This window comes from Pinus tabuliformis, chromosome X (assembly GCF_031772625.1).
Source record: "Pinus tabuliformis cultivar Carrire ecotype Pingquan chromosome X, CPIR1, whole genome shotgun sequence".
In the NCBI taxonomy this organism is placed as follows: domain Eukaryota; kingdom Viridiplantae; phylum Streptophyta; class Pinopsida; order Pinales; family Pinaceae; genus Pinus; species Pinus tabuliformis.
In genome coordinates this window covers 806,657,289-806,669,676 of record NC_142308.1, presented here as the reverse complement: position 1 = coordinate 806,669,676, position 12,388 = coordinate 806,657,289, and the positions used below count along the sequence as shown (strand labels likewise).

At 41.1% G+C, this 12,388-nt stretch overlaps 1 protein-coding gene across 3 annotated transcripts in view; it reads right to left on the bottom strand.

Annotated features, from left to right (window-relative positions):
- Positions 1 to 11,706, bottom strand: part of LOC149142243 (dehydrogenase/reductase SDR family member FEY-like) — a 168,833-nt gene extending 157,127 nt beyond the window's left edge. The window contains exon 1 of one of the 3 annotated variants that reach the window (XM_089453003.1): positions 11,297 to 11,706. The gene's annotated coding sequence lies outside the window, so the exon portion shown is untranslated. The remainder of the gene's footprint in view (positions 1 to 11,296) is intronic. The other 2 variants (XM_089453002.1, XM_089453001.1) reach the window with 2 other exon arrangements.
- Positions 11,707 to 12,388: the final 682 nt, after the last annotated feature.

Genomic DNA, 12,388 nt, shown 5'->3' with positions numbered 1-12,388 from the left:
GTCCGTTGAGGGGGGAAGTGTAGGGAGTCCTCTTACCATAATATTAAATTCTCTTGCTCTTTCCTCCACGAGCTTTGCCTGCACTACTTCCTCCACCGCTATGAGCGGAGAAGTCTTGTCCTTTCCTTTGACCACCTATGCCCATGTGTTGATATGCGACTCCATTTCCTATTTAAAGGACATTTGTTGGGATCTGATTTCCTCCTGTTTGCTTTAAGATCTCTGATCTCCGCCTGTAAAATCTCGTCAAAATTCTGCCCCGCACTTTGTTCTCGGTATTCCTGCAATGGTTTTCTAATAGATGCGTTGTCTCCCTCTACCGATAGAACTCTGTTTGACAAAGTGCCAATGTCGGCTCGCAGCCCGCGATTTTCCGCCTCTAGGTGTTCCATTTTCCTCATAATTTGTCTAATTTGGGATGTCCAGAAAGCAAAATCTGTTTCTAATGCAATGTCGGTGGGGCTGTATACATTATCATCTTTATTGTGGCACTGTTGTAAGTACTTCAGCGGACCTCTGTTGTTGAAATCTTTGGACAGTGGCGTTTCAGCTTCCCCGAGGTCCTTGTTGTGTTGCTACTCTGTCATGGTGGCTGAAGAGAAAGTTTGTGGTAATCCTTGAACTGTCTGCACCCTACAATGGCACCCCGTTGCACCCAGTACAGGTCGGAACCACAGAATTGGGGATCCGAATTAGATTCACCAAAAATCGCCAAAATGTTTTGGACCATCTCCAGCTTCCCAGAAAAACTGCGGGCTGCGGACGACGGTTGTGGACTGCAAACAGGGGCTGTGGACGGGGAGCAGATGGGACGGGAGGAGAGCCAACGGTAGGAGAGCCGACGGGAGGAGGGCAGACGGGACGGGAGGAGAGTCGATGGGAGGAGGGCAGACGGGATGGGGAGAGCAGACGGGACGGGGAGCAAACGAGACGGGAGGAGAGCCGACAAGAGGAAGGTCGACGAGACGGGGAGAGCAGACGGGGCAGAGGGCCGACAGGGCGGCAGCAGACAAGACGGGGAGAGCAGACGGGACGGAGGGCCGACGAGAGGAGGGCAGACGAGACGGGGAGCAGACGAGACGGGAAGAGCAGACTTACCTCACCATGGAGAGAGGCTAGTAGCAGTTGGGGCTCGAGAGAAGAAACCCATATCGCCAAAGACAATAAATTGCTCCAATATTCAAGATAACAATGTAGCATAAAATTGAAGCATGTATTCAAGTGCTCATGAAACAATTTACCAAGATAAATGGAAACGAATCAAAGTTTGTTAAGAATATAAAATGCTTACATGTAAAGGATGAATTGCCCAAAGTAAAGTGTACGCTTGTAGCTCCAAGCAACAATGAGAAAGAAAATGCAAAGCTCAAACGAAATTGTAACAAACTTTAACTTAATGAAATGTGATAGTGAGGTTGTGTTAATTCCCAATTAAAACATGCAAGTGAATGAAGTATGAAAGCTTAAACCATGCAAATGTCAATCCACCCAAGAGAAGCCTCCCTCTAAATGGGGATATAGGATACCATGGGAGAAATCCCAAGCTTCCACAAGCAAGTTAGGTCTTTTATTAATATTACAATGAGAAGAGGGCCCTTCAAAGTTCTCAACTATAGTTCAAGAAGAGTCCTCACAATAATTGCTTGAAACTTGGACACTAGACCTATTTTCTTGAGAAAGTAGTGACAAGATCTCACAAAACTTATGCAAAGGAAACAAGGTGTGACCATGTGAGTTTCCTCCAAATGCCCACGGCTTAGAGAGGAAAATGGGCAGCCTTCTAGTGAACTCGACTTGGCCAAAATAAGCCTCAAAAGGGCTCATGACATCCTTGGAAATCGAACCCCCAACACTTGCCAAAGGTCTTGCAAACACTTGTTAGATGTTGCGGGAAGTTGCTCTTCAAAATCCTGCCACACAAAAGTTAGCAAACAATCCAAACAATGGCTGCAAAATAAGTTAAGTATTAATGGAAAAATCAACAAAATAAAATATATATGTACAATTATAATTTACAAAAAGCTAAGCTAAAGAGTGAGAGTAAACTCTCGTCTTTTCTTAGCCATCTTCAAGCTCTTAAATAGCAAATAAAAGAAATGAAGTACAATGTTTTTTTTTAAACGAGATTTAAATTTAGAAGTTGTCGGCTTGTGTACAACCTATGTGCCGAAATCCCTACAAAACCACTTTGTAAGATAAGACTATGAAAGTTCAAAGAACAAATAAGAGCTCCTTTAAGAATGTATCAAGAGTGGGTTGGTCTCTCCAAAGACTTCCCTTCACGCTTGATTCTGTAATTCCAACAAGATGTTCCCTCTACAAAACTTCAATCAAGAATTAGTTCCATTTAGATTTAGCAATAAACAATGATAAGAAACTCTAGAGATTTATTTAAAACCAACTAGAGCATTCCATACCTAGAGCATACTTCTAAATCAAATGTCAATGCAAGATAGCTCTACATTAACAAATCTACAAGAGCACATGGAAGCAAACTAGATCAAGGCATGAGTAAAAGGAATTATACCAATGCTCAACAATTCATCACTCAAAAAGGAGGAACACCCCATGAATGAAACCCCAAAGTCTTTATTGATATTTCTGAAAGTGTACAAGGCAGCAGAGCTTCCACAAGCACAATAGCTAGTGACAATATTATACAATGTGAGAGCCCATGGCTCTATTATATAGAGAGTTGGGAGCAACTCCCAATGAAGAATGACAATGACAAATGGCATTGGGGCCAATCCCAATGTAGAAGTGATTAAACAAGTGGCATGAGGTGACAATCCCAAAAATAAATTCAAATTTGTTGAATGGAACTCCAATGCCAAGTGTAAAAATCGAATTTTGGCAAGTGCACATCATTTTCTTCTTCCCTTATGTGCCAAATTCGAATTTTATGGTGGAATGACAAGTGTATATGGGTGGTAACCCATGTGGGACAATTTCCCACAAAAATCTCCACCATATATTCTCCCAAATCCTCCCAAATGTGCATTAACTTCACAAATTCGAATTTCCACGCAGCTTTTTCATTTAATGCCAGAAATTTGATTTTATTTGAGCACATGTCCTTTCCTTGATTTTAGGAGTCCACATCACTTTGAGACTTCACTTTAACTCCCCCATAATTTTCCACCTCATTTCCACAACATTTAGCATGTGCGGATATTTATTTTTCTCCATTTATTTAATTTATGGCTTAATTAATTGCCAGATTTCCCTCTAAACTTAGGAAAAGTGGGATTTGAAGGTCCACAACACATTATTAACCCCTCAAAGTGTGTCATAGTAGAAATTTGAGGGTAAGAAGTGTAATTTTGATTATTCATACCCCATACAACTTCTCTAAACTACAGTTATTACAATTTAGATACAATTTTATTTGCAATTTTGCCCTGCGAGAAATCTAAAAAATTAAAAAAAGACTACCTAGACTTAACCAAATTCCACGAAATTTTTTGTGTGATCTAGTATGGTAATATACATCGACTCTAAACACTAATATGTGTCAGGGGCTCAACCTTCAAACCATCACTCCAGCTTTGGGGTAAAACGTGAGTGAAAAAACCTAAAAAATTATCCGCCTCTGAAAAAGAAGGGATAATTAACCAAATAAAAAAAACACTCCAAGGTGTACTCGTTTGCTGATGGATTCCCAACATCCTAGGCCTGTTACAGAATCAAAACTTATCATTACTAGTATCACTTATTACAATTCCCTGTAGGGTGTGGAATCTGGGTATGAGAAAGATGATGAGAAGATAGAAGTAGAGTTAAATAACTCTATTGACTGACGATATCTGATGGTACAAGTGTCCTCTAGATCATCCTTGGGCATGGAGTCTTCATATAATCATCAGGTGCCACTCCAGTGGTCAACAAGCCTCACTAGATTGGTGACCAGAATCTTCTCAAATATCTTCGGGGAACAATCTCTCATGGATTGAGATACACTGCCAGAAATATCAAGTTGCTTGATTATTCGAATGTTGACTGGGTAGGCAATGTGGAGGATCTCAAGAGCACTTCTAAGTGCTGATTCTCTTTGGGTTCTGCTCGATATCCTGGATGAGCAGGAAGCAGAAATAGGTTGCTATAAGCACCGCTGAGGCCGAATACATAGCTACGAGTATGATCTCGTGTGAAGTTGCCTGGTTGTGGAATGTCTTCAGTGAGCTGTTTGTACACATGATGGATACCATCGTGATCTTCCGTGTCAACCAGGGGGGGATTCGATTGTTGAGGAATCTTGTATTCTATGATTGTTCCAGCATATAGACATCAGATACTACCTTATCTGAGATATGTTACGTCGATGAGCGAGGAGGCTCCATCACATTGAGACTAATGTATAGGTCGTAGACATTCTGTCAAAGCCCCGAGGAAAGGTCAAATTTGTGACTTTCCCAAATGACTTGGAGTCGTTGAGAGACCTTCTTATGAGGGTCCTGCATGATGCATGCATGGAGATCTGGGAGCTCCGGGGGGCTTGGGATACTTCTTGGAGCAACAAATGACCATAGGGCGACTCACCCTCCCCTGATGGTACGTTGTGTACAGAGTGAATGGCTCAGCCTTCCCCTGTGATACCCCGTGGTGACTTAGGGACACAATGAGTGGTTCTTTTGTCGAGGCATCCTACCCATGCAGTGTGGGACCCATGGGAAGTACCTCTCATCTGGCCAATGAGCAGGGAAATGGGCTTAGGGACCATAGTAGTACTATCGATGGACGCATCGTTGTATCTACCATACTCCCTATGCTAGGATGACCTCCATTGATATGGGATCAATGACACTGATCTAGGATCAGTATGAGTGGTTTGAGACACTCTCTTGTGATATTGATCTGGGATCAGTATGGGTGGTTTGAAACACTCTCTTGTGATATTGATCTGGAATCAATGAAACTGACTTCGGGTCAGTAAGAGTGGTATGACACACTCTCTTCATATGGAACTGACTTCGAGTCAGTAGAGAATGGTATGAGACATTCTCGATCATTTCTTCTTCTTCATGGTTCAGTAGAGCAAAGCAGGGCAGGGCACTGATGGCAGAGATAGTACAGTCTGGAAGATGGATCAACGGATGGAGTTCTCCCTAGTTGAGAGGGAGTGTTAAAATTGGCAAATAGGGCCAAACTCCATGTGGGTCATCTTATTTATGGCAACGGATATTTTTCTTGGATCCCTCTCATCAAGAGGTGTAGGATTGATCTAAAAATCATCTGATTCCGATAAGTATTCATGGAGTTATAAATTTATTTGTGTTATAAGGCAATTCATCAAGGTCTGTCAGCAACCAAATAACCCCCACATGTGCTCAACGTTTAAGTATAAAAGGAGATGACTTGAGAGTCATTTCACACACACTTCACTCTTGATTTCTCTCCACTTGTTCTGGGTTTTAGTGGAAAAGAAATCTAGGAAGAGGATTTGTTCTGGGTTTTAGTGGAAGAGAAATCTAGGAAGAGAATGCCCTAGTGGCAGTCCTAAAGGATGCCCTAGCCGCAGTCCCAAAGTGGATGATCTAGCCGCAGCCCAAGGGAGGAGACCCCTGATTCTATACGCTACCCAACCTGCCCTCTACGCTGCCTCACTCTTGATTTCTCTCCACTTATTCTGGGTTTTAGTGGAAGAGAAATCTAGGAGGAGGATGCCCTAGCCGTAGTCCTAAAGTGGATGATCTAGCCGCAGTCCAAGGGAGGAGACCCCTGATTCTATACACTACCCAACCTGCCCTCTATGTTGCCTAAAGGAGAGACATAGCACGGTGGAGAAGACCTATTCACGCTGCCCAAATACGCAGGTCTATCCTACCCTAGTCGCAGTAAGGAAGACATAACAGTGTGGGTTTTTGGAAGTTGTTTCAAGGTCATATGTGGAGGCCGAGTTGCTGTTAGGAGGGTTGAGATATCTTCCTAAAGGGTCGAGGCAGAGGAGGGTTGTTTGGGTTTGATGTGTGGGCCGTAAGCTACAACAAAGATACATGGGACAGCGTGGGCTGTTTTGGGGTCATGTTATACCCTCATCTTTAGCATGGAGGCAGAGGGTTCACACTAGGGTAGGCCGCATTTCATAAGGGTAATTTTGGGCCAGATTTGAGGATGGTTAGGAACTGTTGTGTGCCCTAACCAGTCCCAGAAATTACAGCAGTAATGAAGTGACAAACAACAACGTTTGTATGGTGTGTTGGAAGCAAGAGAGATGGTACAGCAAAGTCACATGATGCAGCAAAGGAAGATGGGACAGCAAGTTCGCATGGTGCAACAAGATAGATGGAATAGCAAGGTCACATGGTGCAGCAAAGGAAGATGGGACAGTAAGGTCACATGGTGCAGCAAAGGAAGATGGGATAGCAAGGACATGGTGCTTGCATGGGACAACAAGCAATCATGGTGCAGTATTATGAGCAGTGACAGCATTGTCAAAAGGGGCAGCATGATGTGAAATGCTACAACACAATGATGGGCATCATGACAAAGTAAAGTGTAGCATGTTGTGTGCAACACTTGCTAGTATAGTACAGTGATATTAAATGCTACAATGAAATGCAGTACAGTGATGGGTACAGTCATGATTGGTGAAGCATGATGAGATGCAGCATAGTGATGATGGGTGCAGCAGGATGAGGTGCAGCATGACGATGAGGAGCAGCACAACGATAGGTGTAGCGTGATGATGAGAAGCAACACAATGATAGGTGTAGCAAGGCGATGGAATCACCTTGGAGAATCAGTTGAAGCAACATGTCTTCAACTGAGTTCAGCTACCTCATGTATCATCTTCTTAGAGATGATCTCTGCTCTTATTTAGATAAGTCAAAGTGTTGGCTTCTGTTGTAAATGTACTCTCTCTCTCTATACTGAACTATTGAAGAACATATAAGAAGAATTGATCAAGGGTTTCCCCACATTGGGGTTTGTCCCTGGGTAGCGCCACATCTTGTGTCCTCTTGTCTTGGCTTGTCTTTTGCAATTTATGTTTATGTTCTATCTGCAATTTACTTTAATGCTGACGTGATTGCTAATCTGGAAAAGATATTGAGCTAACTGTGAAAATTGAAGTAAATTGCTCTAAGCATAGAAGATACCTAAAATTAACAGTCCCAGTGACTCACACTCTACCGCTTTACAGCACAACCGCGTGTTGTTATTAGTTCCCCTAACACATTTGCAAGAATGCAACGATTATGGCTTCATTTAGCAGACCCATCCCTAGTTGTCTTGGGCAGCTAACCCCGCTCGCGAGCTCCCCGACGCCCCTACACACGTGTTCTCTGTCCAATTGTGCCCGTGGCAACAGACACGATCTCAGTTGAAAGCGATCTGCAGAACCTTCGGCCCTCTAGACCCTCTATGCACACCGATATATGGTGGTTGATGGCTTGTTGATTGCAACATCCAAACGATGGTTGGTTTGCAGCTATCGACCACGACAACCACCCCTCGCGCCTCTGACGTCTTGATTCTTTTAGCGATTGGTCAGCTATCGGCCACCACAACGACCCATCTTTTATTACCTTTTTTATTTTTATTAACTTTATATCCCTTAGCCCAAAAATTTTCCTTCGTTCATCGTACAGTTGTACAATGTACGACTAATTTTCTTCAACCTCTACAAATAATATTAGTGCCTCATACAGTAATTGGCTGAAGCCAATCTCTTGACACATGTATGAACCAGGCACCCGAAGATTCCGAAATTGGTCCTTCAAAGTTTTCGCTCTTGTACAATGTTAATTTCTTAACCGAGCAATGTGGCAATTAATTCCTAGTAGATTTATCACAGATCTACTGAATAAAAGCACAGTTGGGTTCTTAACATAGTTAAAAATAATATTCAGCGAAAACACATTAAATCAACCAATCTCACACATGCACACACCCACAATTTCTTGCCCAATGAACAGCTCTTCATTTCATTAATCAGAAATTACTTAGGCTCCCTTACTGGGAAAATGGCCCAAACTAAGGAATATACAAACAACAATTTGGATCTGATCCAGCTAAGCAAACCCTAGACTTGGTTGATCTATCTCTCCTTGTTGCCCCCCTTGCATCTCCTCGAACCTAGCACATTTGAGGAGAAGTTCTTCTCCACCAACCACCAAGATGCTTCTCTCAATGCCTTATGCCCTTTGTGTGTTGTTTCTTCTCCCTTGGCCTAGCCCTTCTTTTATGAGCTTGGGTTATGGCCACATCCACAACCCTAATTTCCAAAGTGATTGACAATCGAGATTGGAATCTCACATAACTTGAGATCAATGGTTGAAATCCATCTAATTCACTAATGCAAATAACGTTTAATTTATATTAGATTAAACTCATTTTTTTCTTATATAAGAAATTACTTTAATTACTAAAGTAATTTGCTAAGGTTCAAGGTCTACTAGGCGACTTCTTAGATGTCCAGACACTTAGGCCTGTGCAGAAGTACCTGCCTAGGCTACAAACATCAACAGGAATTGAACCCATCAAACCTCACACAAAGAAGATGGAAATTAGGGTGTTTTTCAACTTTTAGCACATTAACAACGTTTTTTTGATGTTTCAACATACATGAAACCTATGTTACAGGAAACGTTGGGCTTGAGTACGTTTTTGGGCAAAGACAGTACGGAAACGTGGAAACGTGTTTGGTACGGCCTGGAAACGCATTTCAAGTCGTACTGCCACGTTTAGCGTGGGGGAAACATGGCCCAGTATGGCCTAAAACACGTTTCCAAGTCATACAGCCATGTTTCAGCGATAAAGCAACTTTTTCAAATTTTTTTTGGTTTTTGGGTTTTATTTTTTTATTTTCACTCCCTGCCAATTCAGGAGTGATGAAGGGAGCTATTGAAGATTGGAAACAAAATTTTTTGAGTAGGGCAGCCTAATGTTCAAGCCTATGGCCCTAGTGTTGATATGCAATTCATGGTAACGTTAAATTCTTAAAGTAAAAGGATGAAAATGAAAACATTCTCCTTTATCTTTCATTTTCATCCTTTTACTTAAATTTTTAACATTTCCATGAAATGACTCAGGATGTTTGAGAGTGGTTTCGCCCTCATTGGATTTCATATGGAAAAAGTAGAATTTTAAATCTTACTCAAAATCCAGTAGACTTATCATTTTTTCTAGATTTCGGGATTGGGGGGTTGCAATGTTTCCATTGGATTTTGTCATGTACTGGGGCATGGAACTTGTATTTAATCAAGAGAACCAAGCCCTCTATGTAGGGGGAGATTCCCAATAATCAAGAGCACCTAGGGTACTAGGGTATGGAACTTGTATTTAATAAAGAGCACTAAGGCCGTTTCACTATGCGGGAGGAGACTTCCAATCAAGCACGAGACAAGAAATTAGAAATTTTTCGTGGCTGATTTTGGATATTGCTATTTTTATTATGTCATCATTCATGAGTAAATGTGATGTAAATTTAGAGACTTATAGTTTATGAATTGACATTGGACAATTTAATGTTATCATAATGTAATAAATTATAATGTGTGCTTTATGATTGCACATATTTCTTAAATGACCTAAGATATATATATATATACATATACATACCTGTGTTGGAAACTCATACCCGTTTCCCCGTATCGTGCAACTTAGCATGAAAGAAAGGACCCTGCACCCCTTAATTCGAAAATGCATTTGCATAAAGATTATTGAATCTTCTTCCATTCCACCATCTACCACAAAATGCGGATCTTGTTTGACTTTTCTTGGGCTAGATGATCATGATTTTGATGAATTTGGGAACTAAGTGTACCTAATATTGCATTTTGGCACAGATAGTCTAACTTATAATGCCAATTTTGGATTTCCCATTGTCCCCGTTTTTCTCTAGGACAGCCCCTATGATAGGGATTTATCCCATGCAAAATAATGGATACAAGGGGTATCCTCACCCCATCCCTGTCCCCTGCAAGCAGGGGGTGCATCCCCCCAACACGGAATGTGCACGGAATGTGTCCCTGAGAAGTGTTGCTATCGTACGGAATGTGCACGGAAAGTGTCCCTGAGAAGCGTTGCTATCGTTGTCTCTAGAATCTTAAACAAGAATAACCATTGCTTTCGCTGAATCAGAATTAAATTTTAAGCCGATGGGAGAAACAAAAATAGGAGAGATGTGTTATTGGCTAGTTGTTTACACTGCGGATAGAAGCATGTCGAAAACATGAATTGACAGACTGAATTTCGTGTATCCAGTTAACAAATAAAATTTCCTGTCGCGTTATCTTGATCATTATTGCCTTTGCATAAATGTTAACAGTTTGTTATCCGCAATACACTAATTTGGCACCGTGCTGCCCATGGCAAGCCCCTTTGATGTCTGGCATCACTGAATGCTTGCACACAAAAGCGACCAGTGATTATGGAATTGTCAACAATGATAATCATAAGCTAACAGTGCTTTCAATAAACCTTCAGTCAGTAGATAAATGCCACTAAGAATCTCAACAGTAACTTCATGTAACATGTGGAACATCTGTAGGTAGCCTATAGTCAAACAGACACGATTCAAAATAAAAATAAAAATGTTTAGTACCTGCTTTTTTATACGTCTAATGAAAGCAACCAGCCACTTCTCTACAGCATTCATTCTAACCCTCTAATGACAATGACAATGAACTGCGGATCTTAGCTGCTGAGTTCGTTGTAAACTAGATGGATAACCTTTAAAATATGAATAGCTCTTACAGCAGATGGAGAGGTCACTTTGAAATAGGCTAGTCATGCTCAGGCGAGTGCTTTCCAATGGCAGAAAACAACATAGAGAAGGGCATCTATGTAAAAATTTGGCATTGTACGGGGAACTTTCACAAGGATTCAGTGAATAAATAATTGGCTGCTTTTGCTGATGTTGTTCGTTCTCATCGCTGCAGATTATGTGGAGAAGAGCAGGCAAGTGGCGCACCTCACACCATGTACATTAGTAAGATTAGAACCCTTGAACTTAGCAGCGTTAAAAGACAGAGAAGATGTTTAAAGACTGTATTAAAAGAAAAAGAACACACTTTATAAAGTGAATTCAGAAACCACTGGCTAATATGTATTTTATTATAGGATCCCACTATAGATGAAACTTAAAAGGGCTTTCAAGGCATCTCAATAAACTTGGAATAAAAGGTTCCCGTTCTGCTCGGCATAATGAGATATTACTACTTACACCAATAAAGTTAAAAGCCAAAACGGTCTCCAGAAGATTATTTCAACACTCTTGCTGCTCTCTTTGCTTGTGTTTGTCATCAAGATTGGAGAGGGATAATAAAAAGAAGAGAAGAGCAGAAATGCATACCTACTAGAGTCGAACTCTGCACTCCTCCCTCTCTCAAATTGAAATATGAGTCTAGTCTCGTCTCCACTCTGCCTGGATCTGTATGACTGTTTTGACCAATCCAGCAGCTCCTGCACCTCCTCAGATCGGTGTATGCATCTGCCTGTGTTGTAATTGAATAGATCTATGTGCTGCCTTTTTATCTGTAGAGCTGATCATCTTTTCCAGTGCTGAAGAAATCCACAGGGGAAAACTGCCTTTAGCCCCACCTTTTTACAACAATAATTATACCCCTCAGTCTCCCTCGGTTTGTAGGTGGAGTGAAGACGAGGGTTTTGTTTGGGAGAGTTCTCGTGCGTTCGGTTGGAAACCGCTAAAATAATGAAAGACTGGCCAGGATCAAATTGCAATAAGCACACTAGGCAAATGCCATTTGCTTGTAGCAACCGCTTTAATTAGGTGATCGTATCTTTCTTTTTGTCATAGAATCATGCAAAAATTAGACTTTGGATAGAAAAATTAATTTCCAGGTTGTCCGCCAAAGTAAAGATCAACTTCTCGTACCATTCCGGGGCCTCCTGCTGTCGTCAGCAAGTTCCCGTTTAGCTGTAGTTTAATTACATAGAGGGTTTAAAAAAAATTTGGCAGAGATTTTTGTAAACCCTAGTTATAGTTGTTAAACTTTAAAATGTAGATGTTTTTGATGGTGCTGAATCTATTTCCACCATCAAAAACATTATGTTTGTACAAGATTTTTTGAATTTTTTTGTCTGGATTCCAACCAATTTTAGCCGTTTGGTCAATTTCTCCGCCTCGGTAGACAACTCCTCGTGTTTTAATTAATATTAATTAAATTTATTGAGAAGAATTTTTCAGCGTAAATCACATTCAAATTTGAGTAACTAATTAATGAAATAATCTATAACGCGACTTTTTGAAAGCCTTTCCGGCGGGTTTTTCCGGTCGAAATCCGGCAGGAATTTATTGGAATCGCAAGTTTGATAGCTAGTTTCTGCACAATGAAAGCGTCCCAGGGGTTTTCGAGGGTGTTGAATCCAAATATGCAGTTAAAAAACCATTTTAACTGCAACAAATCAAGATTTAACCTCAATT